Source organism: Helianthus annuus, chromosome 5 (assembly GCF_002127325.2).
Source record: "Helianthus annuus cultivar XRQ/B chromosome 5, HanXRQr2.0-SUNRISE, whole genome shotgun sequence".
In the NCBI taxonomy this organism is placed as follows: Eukaryota; Viridiplantae; Streptophyta; class Magnoliopsida; order Asterales; family Asteraceae; genus Helianthus; species Helianthus annuus.
In genome coordinates this window covers 50079409-50094943 of record NC_035437.2, presented here as the reverse complement: position 1 = coordinate 50094943, position 15535 = coordinate 50079409, and the positions used below count along the sequence as shown (strand labels likewise).

The following is a 15535-nucleotide window of genomic DNA, read 5'->3' as shown; positions in this document are numbered from 1 at the left end:
CACTGCCGTCGCACAATGAGTGTGGAAGTAGGGTTTGTTCTAGCTTATGATCACATTAGATCACGTACACATGTAGTTAATTGGACAAGAAACTGGGCCACTTATATTTGCTAACAATTAGTGTTTTGGGCTGATTGTACATGCTGACCAAAACAGACATTTGGGCCGGTTGCTTTTGGAAATTAAGACACCAGTTTGGGCCGAGACCATCCATAAGGTGGAACAGTATTTGCGCTGGTTATTCATTGATGTTACTCGTAAAGATTGGGCCAAGTCCGATCACTTATGTCAACGGGTTTCTAAATCACACAAGCACATTCACATTGCGGTCCAATTATACGCTACGGCCCAGTTGTAAGCACAACATAGAGACTGACCCGCTACACACACACGCACCACATAACTACCACACATATACTAGCACGCTAAACAGGGTCACGGGTCGAATAAATAGATTTAAAACACGAACGGAACCGAAGGCACTGACCTTGAAACTTTGGGTTGTCACATAGATAATGTATAACAAAATAGAGAAAGGAAAACATATTAAAACAATTTTTATCTGTGTTACCGTATCTATTGAGTTTAACGACCCAATGGGATAAAAAGTCAAGTCAGATAGGAACTCTTCAGTGGCAGACTTCACAACAGAAGAACTTAAGCCAGAATAACTGGAATAAATTTCGGGAGAAAGTTTCTCGATAAATCTAATAAAAAATGAAAAATAATTATTTAGAACATTATTAAAAGTAATACATATTCAAAAGATATTATAAAAAAATGTATTAAGATTACAAACCTTTTCTTGAAATCCAAAATCTCTTTCACCTCAGAGTTTATCAAGACTCGAGTTACATTATACAAATTGGAGACAAACAAATTACCTGTTTAATTATAACAACATGTAAATAAAAGTCCAACTTGTATAAAAAACAATATGTAGTTTAATGAAAAGTCAGAGTGTCGGTATAGAATATACCTCCCCAAAATCTGTACTTCCCAAACTGAACAACAACCACAACATTCTTTTCATCCTTATTGTTCTTCTCAAAATCTAAAATCTGATCAGCATAACAACCCCATAACGTGACGTAAATCTGATGGTGTCTAAAAAACAAAAATTAAAGAATTAACTTGATAGTTGTAAAATATATAAAAAATGGGAGAAATATATAAGTAAAAGAAGGTATATATATATATATATAAGAATGTACCGCAAATCTTCCAAAATAAAGGTAGTCTTCTTCTCGTCTTTGCCGTTATTATGATCACTTTTATCATCTGACGGAAGACACTTGACCACAAAACCGATAACATCTAAACATCACAGAATAATGAAATTAATATTACATAACATATATAATATTAAATTGATTAAAAATTAAGAAAAAATTAAAAATAATTTACCAATCGGGCTTTTGAAAGACTTGCTATCATCATGAGGGTCATCCACAATAGAATCAAATGGTGAAAAGTCAAATCCCCATTCAGCACCAACAGGCTCGTTGCATTCTTGGACAGTAGTGTTGTCATTTAGATTGATCTTGAACGAACTATGAACATATTTGACTTTTTGACGATTTTCACCCATCGAAGGGTTACGAATAGTTGAACATTGATTTTCTTTCAGCAAATGCTCATAACCAGTAGTGTTTTTCTGTAAAACAAAGGCCTGCATTTTCGTGCCCTGAAAATAAAAGTTTTATAATTAATTATAAACTGAAACTAATTATTTTTTTATTCAAACAAAAGTATGAATTGGTCTAAAAAAAACCTCCTGGTCCATGAATATCATGTCGTAGCAATAAATCTTTCTAGGATTGTTGAACGTAGGTCTTGTCCATAGCCGGACTATGCGGATTCTGATAGTGTAATCATCAACATTAAGATCAACATTATTCAGAAGTGTGATAGCAGCGTGTTCCATCTCTGAAATTAATAAAAAAACAATTAAAATAGGTTACTTGATGATCATATAGAACAATCTTTGAAGAAAATAACATTAAAAACACCGTATGTTTGCTAATGACTAAAATACCTATAACTATATGAAAGACAAAGAAACTGACAAAACTCATACCAGAAGATATGTATATCAAAATATACAACTTCAATAGTTGTGATGTGTATGAATCATAACAAATGAGACTTATTTATAAAATAAAGTGGTCACTTAATTATGGTAGCAATATTATTTATTTTAATTATAATTGACAACCTTTACTAAAATAAAAGAATTACATTTATCTAAATTATTATGATTCATCAGTTTCCATAATTATCTACATGAAATTGCAAAGGAAGGAATTTTTATGATTAATAACTTTCAAAGTAAAAAGTTTCGAATTTGCAACCTATTAAGAGAAAGTTGACTTTCTGTAGTTAAAAAGAATATAAATAGCTTATTTATGCTAAATGTTAAATGTTATATAAAAAGTTTATAATGTAACAGGTACAAACTAAAATGCAAGGTTTAAAAATAAAAAACATAGTGTTATGTTCTATATCTGTCACACCTCCAAAATCCACACGCGGAGTACCACCGCTTGGAGACGCGACATGACCAGGATCAAGCCATCAATCATATTGAACATAGCATAATGTAAATAAGATAATTCGTAAAACCCAAATCAATACGATTGATGTTCTAAACCAAACATAGTATCAATAGCGGAAGCGTAATAATAAAAATCCAAAGTAAAGTTATAAGTTCAATTGTTTAACATAATGTCTACGATCCGAATCCCACAACGACCCGCTCCTCCTTGTGCAAGCTCCATAAGTACCTAAGGTCCTGCAAGGCATGCAACAGAGAGTCAACAACTAGTTGAGCGAGTTCACAGTTAACAGTTCAGTAATAGTATAGTGTGAGTAATAGTATGTTCGTTCGTTTATATCATGTATCATATTTCCATCGCGGCCTCCCAGGCAGGTATGCGAAGATTAGGGGATAACTATCCCAAGTATTCTAGACTAGGTTTATTTGTATCGCGGCTTACCAGGCAGGTGTGCGAAGATGTTAGTAAGTTTAATTCGCGGCCTTCCAAAGGCAGGTGTGCGAAGTCAGTCATAATATCGCGGCCAACCCTTGGCAGGTGTGCGAAGATCAGTTCAGTAAGTGTTACTAGTCTAGTTGTATCTTATCGTTCGATTCTATCAGCTGAGTATGTACAATAAATCAACAAATCCCATTCCCACCCGGGAACCCATGCCTTGGCTGTGTGAACTCACCTTGGGTTTGCTCGGTATGCTAAGTTAAGTGCTCACAACGAAATCAGTCAAGTCCTATTGTGTGCACGTATTCACAGTCAGTACATGTTGGTAAAGTTTCACATATACTCTATGTTACAAGGTATATTTGACAGTTTACGTCAGGTAACACATAAGCAGTTAATCAATTCATGCGATTCAAGCTTTACCTTATAGGCTTCCTCAGCTTATTTTAACTTAGTTATTCCTTAACAGTCTTTCACAGTTTACTCTAGCATATTATCCAATAACACTCTCAACCGAGTTAGTGACGTAACATGGTAAACAAGTTTAACAGGGTACTTAAACTAACCAGAGTTAATAGTCTTAACTGAGTTTACATTCTAAACATGCATAGCAGAGTTAACCCGTTTAACTAAATTACTACATATAACAGGGTTAGTCAAGTAACAATTTAACATACGAGATACAAAGTTACAGATCACCAAGCGAAATCACTTAATGGGCGAAAACCAAGCTTGGGCCGAAAACACATTGAGTCGAAAACACTTGGGCCGAAATCCTTTGCTGGCGAAAACATACTTGGGCCGAAAACACTTGTTGGGCCGAGAACTGATTGGGCCGAAAACCTTTGAGTGACGAAATCACTTTGGGCCGAAATCCCCAAGGTGATTTCGTTGAGGTGAGGATTTTGTTGGGGGGGGGGGGGGGGTTTCGCCGGCTTCATCACCCATCAACAACATCAGTTACGCAACAAAACAAATCTTAATCATCATCATCGGCAACAGTTACATCCTTTCATGATACAGACAATATCTAATGACAGTAAGTTGTGATCATTTAGTAGTTGGCATATGTGTAAACATAGAATCACTATCTGCAATTAATTTACTGTCATACTATTAACATAACAAGATCATCAACATTAATCAAACACAAACAATAGTATCAAACAGCCGATCTTGCATTAGAACATATACGGATCCCTAACATGCAAATCGATTCAATCCCAACAATTCATGTAAAGGTATAACATCGTCACATAACATCAGCATCCAATCAACCACATACGCATACAGATATGAAATCATTCATAGTTCAAACAATAGTGTGACTAACCGTGATGATAGATCACAAGATTGATTAGAGGAAAGGATGAAGTCTTGGGGTTGCCGTCGCACAAGTGAATAAGGCTCTAGGGTTTTGCCGACTAAAAATTATCACGTAAAGGTTGGAAATATCATATACTAAATCAACAGTGGGCCAAGGCCCATTTGGTTTTCGTTGGTCATATGCTGGACGAAAACACATATTGTGTTTTCACCAAGAAAGTGTTTTCATGAGGGTGATTTCATATGGTGAGGTCTTCGGCTAGGTTAGTGATTTCATAGATTCCAAGTTTGTTGATATTAGTCACGCTATTAAACCAAAACATATATTACATACACATTAAATCCCCACACCATATAAATCATATAAATCACAATACGCGTACAGTTGTGAACAACCAAGTCGTGAAAACAAACAATCCAAACAATTAACGTGCAATAAATGCGAAGATGGAAATCGTGAAAATTCGAGTTGTCACATTATCCCCAACTTAGAAGAAATTTTGTCCCGAAATTTGGTACGCACTCACTGAGGAAGCTAGGTAAGTTGCATCGTTCACTGGTTTTCCTGGGGTGTCACATCATCCCCCCATTGATTTGGAATTTCGTCCCGAAATTCTGTAGTAGTAGCTTCAGCCTCAGTAGTGGTTGCACGGTTTTCGAATAACTGGGGATACTTTTCTGTCATCTGGTCTTCGCGTTCCCAGGTGTACTCTGGGCCACGACGGGAGTTCCAACGAACTCGAACAAGAGGGATTCTCTTGTGTTTGAGGACCTTCACATCCCGGTCCGTGATCTCAACTGGTTCCTCGACGAACTGCAACCGCTCGTCGATAGTGAGTTCCTTAAAAGGAACGATAAGGGTCTCATCTGATAGGCACTTCTTCAGATTCGACACGTGAAAGACATTGTGAACTGCACCGAGTTCAGCTGGTAGGTTTAGCTTGTAGGCCACTTTGCCTATTTTCTCAATGATCTCGAACGGTCCGACGTATCGCGGATTTAGTTTGCCCCGCTTGCCAAAGCAAACCACACCCTTCCAGGGTGAGACTTTAAGTAAAACCCGGTCCCCGACCTGAAATTCCAACGGTTTCCTACGCTTATCCGTGTATGCTTTCTGACGGTCGCGTGCTGCTGCCATGCGTTGTCGTATTTGTGCAATCTTTTCCGTGGCGTCCACTACAATCTCTGGACCCGTAATCTGACTATCCCCCACCTCTGCCCAACAGAGAGGTGACCGGCATTTACGCCCGTACAATGCCTCGAATGGAGCGGCTTGTATGCTGGTGTGATAACTGTTATTATACGAAAACTCCACCAAAGGGAGATGTTTTTCCCAGCCGTTGCCGAAATCGATGACACATGCCCGAAGCATGTCTTCAAGAGTTTGGATCGTTCGCTCAGACTGCCCATCCGTCTGAGGATGATACGCTGTGCTCATGTCTAACCGTGAGCCGAAAGATTTATGCATCGCTTGCCATAGCTCTGACGTGAATCGTGCATCCCGATCCGAAATGATGGAGGTGGGCACCCCGTGCCTCGAAACAACTTCTTTAAGATAAACATCTGCGAGAGTGGAGAACTTATCCGTTTCCTTTATAGCCAGAAAGTGTGCAGACTTGGTGAGTCGATCCACGATCACCCATATGGTATCATTCCCGTGCTGGGATCTGGGTAGGCCTGTAACGAAATCCATGGAAATTTCTTCCCATTTCCATTGCGGTATCTTGGGTTGCTGAAGTAGACCCGCTGGTTTCTGATATTCCACTTTGACTTTTACACATGTCAAACACTTGCCGACGTAAGTAGCGATGTGGGCCTTCATACTAGGCCACCAGTATGTTGTTTTGAGATCGTGGTACATTTTATCCGACCCTGGATGTACCGAGTAGCGAGACTTGTGAGCTTCGTCCATTACCAGCTCGCGTAAACCGCCAAAAAGTGGGACCCAAATACGCCCCGTTACATAGTAGGCGCCGTCTTCCTTTTGTTCCATTCGTTGCCTTGAGCCGCGTAAGGCTTCAGCCTTGACGTTTTCGGGTTTCAATGCTTCTATCTGAGCAGTTCGTATCTGTGCAGGAAGACCGGACTGAATAGTGAGCTGCAAGGCTCGTACGCGTCTAGGTAGAGTGTCTTTCCGGCTGAGGGCGTCAGCCACAACATTGGCCTTGCCTGGATGGTACTTGATAGCGCATTCGTAATCGTTCAGTAGTTCGACCCATCTTCGTTGTCACATGTTCAAATCCTTTTGCCTAAGGATATGCTCGAGACTCCTGTGATCGGTGTAAATCGTGCACCTGGTACCGTACAGGTAGTGTCGCCATATCTTAAGCGCGAAAACAACAGCTCCCAGCTCTAAATCGTGCGTCGTATAATTCCGTTCATGAACTTTGAGTTGTCGCGAAGCGTAGGCAATAACTTTATCCCGCTGCATCAATACACAACCAAGCCCCTGTATCGACGCGTCACAATAGACCACAAAATCTTCCGTGCCCTCTGGCAATGAGAGAATAGGCACGCTGCAAAGCCTATCCTTTAGGTACTGAAAAGCGGTTTCCTGGGGCTCTCCCCAGCGATAGGTGACACCCTTCTGTGTCAGTAGTGTGAGAGGCTGTGCGATCTTGGAGAAGTCTTTTATGAATCGTCTGTAGTAACCCGCCAAACCCAAGAATTGGCGTATTTCCGTTGGTGTACGCGGTGCAGGCCAGTTCCTGATCGAATCTACCTTGGATGGATCAACATGAATCCCATCCCCGTTCACCACATGGCCCAAGAAGTGGACTTCACGAAGCCAGAAGTCGCATTTTGAAAACTTGGCGTACAGTTGTTCCTTTCGAAGGAGTTCCAAAATCAATCGTAGGTGCTGCTCGTGTTCCTCCTGACTCTTGGAGTAAATCAAAATGTCGTCGATGAAAACGATAACGAACTTGTCTAGATAGGGTTTGCACACCCTGTTCATAAGGTCCATGAATACAGCAGGCGCGTTCGTTAACCCAAATGGCATGACTAGAAACTCGTAGTGACCGTAGCGAGTTCTGAATGCGGTTTTAGAGACGTCCTCATCCCGGACTCTCAGCTGATGATACCCCGACCTCAAGTCTATCTTGGAGTAGTAACTCGACCCCTGCAACTGGTCGAATAAGTCGTCTATACGCGGGAGAGGGTAACAGTTCTTCACCGTCACCTTGTTCAGTTCACGGTAGTCGATGCACATCCTGAAAGTGCCATCCTTCTTTTTCACGAAAAGTACTGGAGCTCCCCAAGGCGATGAGCTTGGACGAATAAAGCCCTTTTCCAAGAGCTCTTGTAGCTGCTTCAACAGTTCTTCCAATTCGGTTGGAGCTAAACGATACGGTGCGCGGGCTATTGGTGCTGCTCCAGGAGCTAACTCAATCTGGAATTCGACTTGGCGGTGAGGAGGTAAACCGGGTAAATCTTCAGGAAACACCTGAGGAAAGTCACATACAACTGGAATATCCTCCAGCTTCTTTTCCTTTGCTGATGCGTCAGTGACAAGTGCCAGGATTGCAGTGTGCCCCTTTCGTAAACATTTCTGCGCCTTTAAGAAGGAAATGATGCCAACCACAGCACCACTCTTGTCGCCTTGAACTTCGAGAGGTTCTCGACTAGAACGAGGAATACGAATGATCTTTTCCTTGCATAAAATTTCCGCGTGATGTTGGGATAACCAATCCATACCGATGACAACGTCGAAGCTACCCAAAACTATGGGTATAAGATCAATCGAGAAGGTCTGACCAGCTAAAACAATGCTACAACCCTTGATTACGTGTGCGGCTTCTACGCTCTTACCATTTGCTAACTCTACGACATGTTTAGTGTTTAGGGGTGTTGGTGTACGTTTTAACAGTTTACTCATTTTCAAGGACATATAACTTGTATCAGCACCCGAATCAAATAAGACAGTAACGTAAATATCGTCGAGAAGAAACTTACCCATAACCACATTGGGATCATTCACTGCGTCACCCCGACCTAGCACAAAAGCACGACCCCGAGCTTCGTTGCCATTGTTGTTGTTGTTTCTCCCGTTGTTGTTGTTATTGTTCCCGTTGCCCTGATTGTTGTTGTTGCGGTTCTGATTCTGGTTCAACTGTGGACAATCGCGTTTGTAGTGACCTTCAGCCCCACACTGGAAACATCCCCGGTTTCCACGTTGTGGCTGCTGCTGCTGTGGGTTCTGAGGAGCTGGTGGTGGGAGTTGCTGGTTCTGATTTGCTGGCCGTGAGCTTCTACAATCCTTTGCCTCATGACCCGGCTTGAGGCATCTTTGACAACGTTCCCTGCGACATCTCCCACTGTGGTGTTTGTTGCACCTGTTACACCACGGGTGAGTTCCCCTATAACCACTCTGCCCCTGACTGCCCGATGATTGCTGATTCGGACTCTGGTAGTCGTTGGTGCGACGCTGCTGTGTTTGGGACTGAACAGATACTGATCCCCTGCTGGAATCCCCATCCCACTTTCTTTTGTTCTCGCTGGGTGTGGCAGAATTAGTAGCTGGAGTAGTAGTAGCAGTAGTGGTAGCACTGATGCGTTTTGGCAACTTGTTCTGATCCACTGCCTGATCGGTGAGTCGGTGAGCAAGACGCTGAATGTCTTGGATGTTGTTGAGGTTAGCCGACGTCACGTGGCTCTGAATCTCTGGCGCAAGCCCCTTGAGATACAACTCAATGCGTTTAACTGGGGGGTCCACCATCGTTGGACATAAAATGGCCAGTTCATTTGATCGTTTCGTGTAAGCCTCTATCTCTGACCCCGTCATTTTCAAGTGGTATAGCTCATTCTCCAACTTGTGAATGTCGTCTCGTGTGCAATACTCACGCTTAATCAATTCCTTGAAATCCTCCCAAGGGGTGGCGTTAGCAGCTGCCAACCCTAGGATCTGTACTTGCGCGTTCCACCAGGTGAGCGCAATCCCTTCCAACGTACCAGTGGCATACTTGACCCTGCGTGCCTCAGGGCATTCGCACATTTCGAACACCGACTCTAGCTTCTCAAACCAATGGAGGAGTCCCACTGCCCCCTCGGTGCCACTGAAAGTACTTGGACGACAGTCCATGAAGTTCTTGAAAGTGCAGACAGGCTGCTGCGCGTGTTGACCTATTGTGTACGAATAGGACAAAGTTAAATACGAGAGTTAATGTAGGATCTAAAGATCCCAGTGTGAGTCTAAACTGCAGGGTATACTACCTGCTTGAGCAGCTGCAAGTGCCGCAGCAACTTGAGCTTGAACGAGAGCCTCCAGCTGGGCTTGAGTCATGTTAATTCGTCCAGACATGATCTTCATAGCAAATGCAACATGAGTTAGAGAGGTTCGCGAATAGAGCAATGACAGAAGAGTGTAAGCACATAGAGGTTCTTAGGCAATAACAAGTAGTGAGCAAAAGTAAGGTAAGCATACTACGAGCAAAGTTCTATGCAATTCTAGCAAGCAGGCAATAAATATTAACCTTATTACCTAGGATGTCGAGTCTTGCACGTGGAGCGAAGCGTCGTTGTGGATCGTTGAGAGCACTGTTCTGGTTATAGTCTGGTTTTAATAAAAACGTTTTCCCATATTAAAACCAAGTTCTCTATAACCAATGGCTCTGATACCAATCTGTCACACCCCCAAAATCCACACGCGGAGTACCACCGCTTGGAGACGCGACATGACCAGGATCAAGCCATCAATCATATTGAACATAGCATAATGTAAATAAGATAATTCCTAAAACCCAAATCAATACGATTGATGTTCTAAACCAAACATAGTATCAATAGCGGAAGCGTAATAATAAAAATCCAAAGTAAAGTTATAAGTTCAATTGTTTAACATAATGTCTACGATCCGAATCCCACAACGACCCGCTCCTCCTTGTGCAAGCTCCATAAGTACCTAAGGTCCTGCAAGGCATGCAGCAGAGAGTCAACAACTAGTTGAGCGAGTTCACAGTTAACAGTTCAGTAATAGTATAGTGTGAGTAATAGTATGTTCGTTCGTTTATATCATGTATCATATTTCCATCGCGGCCTCCCAGGCAGGTATGCGAAGATTAGGGGATAACTATCCCAAGTATTCTAGACTAGGTTTATTTGTATCGCGGCCTACCAGGCAGGTGTGCGAAGATGTTAGTAAGTTTAGTTCGCGGCCTTCCAAAGGCAGGTGTGCGAAGTCAGTCATAATATCGCGGCCAACCCTTGGCAGGTGTGCGAAGATCAGTTCAGTAAGTGTTACTAGTCTAGTTGTATCTTATCGTTCGATTCTATCAGCTGAGTATGTACAATAAATCAACAAATCCCATTCCCACCCGGGAACCCATGCCTTAGCTGTGTGAACTCACCTTGGGTTTGCTTGGTATGCTAAGTTAAGTGCTCACAACGAAATCAGTCAAGTCCTATTGTGTGCACGTACTCACAGTCAGTATATGTTGGTAAAGTTTCACATATACTCTATGTCACAAGGTATATTTGACAGTTTACGTCAGGTAACACAAAAGCAGTTAATCAATTCATGCGATTCAAGCTTTACCTTATAGGCTTCCTCAGCTTATTTTAACTTAGTTATTCCTTAACAGTCTTTCACAGTTTACTCTAGTATATTATCCAATAACACTCTCAACCGAGTTAGTGACGTAACATGGTAAACAAGTTTAACAGGGTACTTAAACTAACCAGAGTTAATAGTCTTAACTGAGTTTACATTCTAAACATGCATAGCAGAGTTAACCCGTTTAACTAAATTACTACATATAACAGGGTTAGTCAAGTAACAATTTAACATACGAGATACAAAGTTACAGATCACCAAGCGAAATCACTTAATGGGCGAAAACCAAGCTTGGGCCGAAAACACATTGAGTCGAAAACACTTGGGCCGAAATCCTTTGCTGGCGAAAACATACTTGGGCCGAAAACACTTGTTGGGCCGAGAACTGATTGGGCCGAAAACCTTTGAGTGACGAAATCACTTTGGGCCGAAATCCCCAAGGTGATTTCGTTGAGGTGAGGATTTCGTTGGGGGGGGGGGTTTCGCCGGCTTCATCGCCCATCAACAACATCAGTTACGCAACAAAACAAATCTTAATCATCATCATCGGCAACAGTTACATCGTTTCATCATACAGACAATATCTAATGACAGTAAGTTGTGATCATTTAGTAGTTGGCATATGTGTAAACATAGAATCACTATCTGCAATTAATTTACTGTCATACTATTAACATAACAAGATCATCAACATTAATCGAACACAAACAATAGTATCAAACAGCCGATCTTGCATTAGAACATATACGGATCCCTAACATGCAAATCGATTCAATCCCAACAATTCATGTAAAGGTATAACATCGTCACATAACATCAGCATCCAATCAACCACATACGCATACAGATATGAAATCATTCATAGTTCAAACAATAGTGCGACTAACCGTGATGATAGATCACAAGATTGATTAGAGGAAAGGATGAATTCTTGGGGTTGCCGTCGCACAAGTGAATAAGGCTCTAGGGTTTTGCCGACTAAAAATTATCACGTAAAGGTTGGAAATATCATATACTAAATCATCAGTGGGCCAAGGCCCATTTGGTTTTCGTTGGTCATATGCTGGACGAAAACACATATTGTGTTTTCACCAAGAAAGTGTTTTCATGAGGGTGATTTCATATGGTGAGGTCTTCGGCTAGGTTAGTGATTTCATAGATTCCAAGTTTGTTGATATTAGTCACGCTATTAAACCAAAACATATATTACATACACATTAAATCCCCACACCATATAAATCATATAAATCACAATACGCGTACAGTTGTGAACAACCAAGTCGTGAAAACAAACAATCCAAACAATTAACGTGCAATAAATGCGAAGATGGAAATCGTGAAAATTCGAGTTGTCACAATGTACTACTAATTCATAATACTTAGTGTTATATTCTATATGTAGGACTAAGTACATAATACAATCTTCTACAATCTAGAAATAACAACACTATAATCTATGTGCAGAAAATAAAAAGATAAAATCACGAATAGGATCGTGATTATTTTAAATCATGTTAAATGATTAAAATTAAAAGGTATTATATCAATCAGTTATAAATATGATTGACTTTAATGTTTAAAATTTAAATTTTTTATATTTTTTAAAAGCCATAAAAATATATTATACATTAAATTCTCACGATTACAAAATATACAGCAATATTATTATAACAGATTAAACAGTGAGTTATATAAACACTATATTATTTGTAAACATTAATCACCAATGTTAATATTGGAATATATCAATTTAATTTTATCCTTATAAGTAGTTTGTATATCGTTTTTGATATATCATACATGTAGTGGAAATAAAAACTACTAATAACATAGATTCAACTTTAAAGACATGGGATATAGTGATTAAAATAACAGTTAAGATATGAAAATTATATAAAAACTTGAAATTGAAAACCAAAACCAATGTTAAAACCAAAAAACTGGAAAGGCAAAAAACATGCCGTAATTATCATATAACTAATTACTACGCGTAACGTAAGGTACAACCCTCTCAACACTCAAAACCTGCTCATTTTCATCAAAAGAATAGTGAACCTGGTCACGGACCTTAATTCGAGCGGCTTTCATGAACTTCTTCCAACAGGTTAAAGCGTATCGAAAACCACGACCGTTGCTTCTTTTTTCACGTCTTGTACCATTGGTAATCTGCAGTGGCGGATCCATATGCAAAAATCTTATGGTCAAATCTTTTAAACCTTCATCAAGTTTAGCCTTGCGTGAAACAGGATCAGGGATTCTCTGCATTGTTGTAAAAATATAATTAATAATAAATATGAATGTTTATAAAGTAAAAAAATGAGAAAACTTGTTTTTAAGCAGTTTGTAAAAGTATATTCAAACTTACAAAATAATCTTCACCAGCCGTACGAACAAACCGAGTAACACCACCATCTATGTGTTCATCAATTTCACTTTCAGCATCTACGGGTGCAACTTCAGCCTGCAAATTAATATATATATAACATGTAATAAATTAGCATATATATTAAATTTATAAATAAGTATCAATATGTAATTTACCTCATCAACATCTACATCAGGATAATTGATTTCAACACCGTTTTTTTCAAAAACTTTTAAATAGAAAAAATGACCAAAACCTTTTGTAAATAACAATAAACAACCAACCTCCAACTGAAACAGACTGACAATTATGTCCATACCAACGGTAAAACCAACTTTACCGTCAGATGTTACAATGGAAACGTTAAATGTTTTGTTGTCTATCATTACAGTAGAGCTTACATCATTTGAGGAATAATCGTAACTTTTCGGCAAAGTACATTGAGGAATGACCTGTAGGATGATAAAAAACAAAAGAAAAAAAGGTTACTATTAATATAACTAAAGTAATAATTCTATACATTAGGAAAAATAATATCTGAGTTTATCTTACATAAAAATTACATGACGGAGAGAGCATATATGTCCAGGAAGAGCCACGACTAACTCCATCAACGAAACTTGTTAATTTAAAAGTAGTAGGATCTAGTGGATTAAAAACTACCAAACATCCTTTGGTTAGTCCCAAGTGTCCTACAACATTGGACCAACCATGAAAAAAAATAACTTCCCTTTAGAAGCGCTTAAAAAAACATTAAAGACACAGCCATCTTCAGTGTGTATCATAACATTAGTAGGGCCTTTGTCAACACCCCATAGTTTGGACGCAGCGTCATCTGGAATGGCCTAATAAAACAATAAAATGGAAAAACGAATTATAATTATACTCAAAAGATTTAAACAAAACAATTATAGTAAACTGTATTAGATAAGAAGAAAAAAAAGAACACAAATAACTCAATAAAAAATTATTCATTTACCATAATAAGTTGGTCTGCTCGATTCATTTCCCTACAGAACCAGGGTGCTCTGTAACTAAATTACAAAATACAAATGTTAATAAAGTAAAACATGTTTAGGTTATTGTTACAAAATAATTAAAATGAATACAAAATACCTTGATGAACTCTCACCCATAGTAAATACCTAAAAAACAGTTTACATAAACAAACGACATCAGATAAATTATTATGCATTCAACATAATTACAAACAAAATAATCCAATTGTGCAATCAAACAGAAAATTCATGAAAAAATTAATATGAAAACAACTATCTATCATAAACATAATGTGCAAAGCAAGTTATGTCAACTAATTAGAAAATCATATTATCATATCATAAAAAATAAATTGATTACATAAAAATTTGATAGATTACATAAACATGTGAAATAACAAAAAAAAAAAAAAAAAAAAAAAAAAACTGATTTTCCATTACAATCAGTTGAATCGGGAGTTCTATAACACAAAAAATAACGAAAATATCAAATTGAAAAAAACCTATAAACAGATTAATTCATAAAAATTCATAAAAATCTATATTATATAACAATCGGATCTACGTTTTTTTATAAAGTTAATTAATATAATACAAAAAAACATGATAAATAAAAAATATTCATCTTCGAAAACAAAATCTTAAAACCCCAAAATCAATTGATTTTTATATGCAAATTCGGATATAGACTGTTGAATCATAATCACAAAATTATTAACAATTACAATCAAATAATATTAATTTACATCAATTAAAATAAAACTTAACACATATATTACATAACAATCGGATATAAGGTTTCATATAAACTTGATTGAATGAAAAAACATTAGAAATTAAAATTATTCAGCATCCAAATCGGGTTTAGGGTTTTGCATAAACATCATATTTTTATAGAAAACCATAAATTAAAACCCCAAAATCAACAGATTTTTCAATGACAATCATATTTAGGGTTAATTCAACATAAACATAATTTTAAGAAATTAAAGAAACGAAAAAACACATGATAATGATTAAAGAAGAAATTTAACATAAACAACTTACAGATTTGTATATCGATTTGAGAATCTCTGAATCGCCGAAATAAGAAAAGGTAGACGTCGATGAAGAACCAGAAGACTCGAATCCAATGAATATATGTAGATCCAGCGAATTTCATTGTTATATAAGGAAACCAAAGGTATTCTTGGAAGATGATTGGAGTGAAGTTGAAGAGATTTTTGTGTGAAATGGTGGTGAATATTAATTAGGTTAAAGAAAGAAGAAGGAAAAGAAAAGAAGAGTGAGGGATGTGGTT

The 15535-nt window shown here is 38.4% G+C and overlaps 1 long non-coding RNA gene across 1 annotated transcript; it reads right to left on the bottom strand.

Annotated features, from left to right (window-relative positions):
- Positions 1-669: 669 nt before the first annotated feature.
- Positions 670-1185, bottom strand: LOC110938763. The gene is made up of 3 exons (XR_002591663.2): positions 980-1185; positions 800-884; positions 670-707 (listed from the first exon to the last, which is right to left on the bottom strand). It is a non-coding gene; the product is annotated as an uncharacterized LOC110938763 (long non-coding RNA).
- Between the last annotated feature and the right edge of the window lie 14350 nt (positions 1186-15535).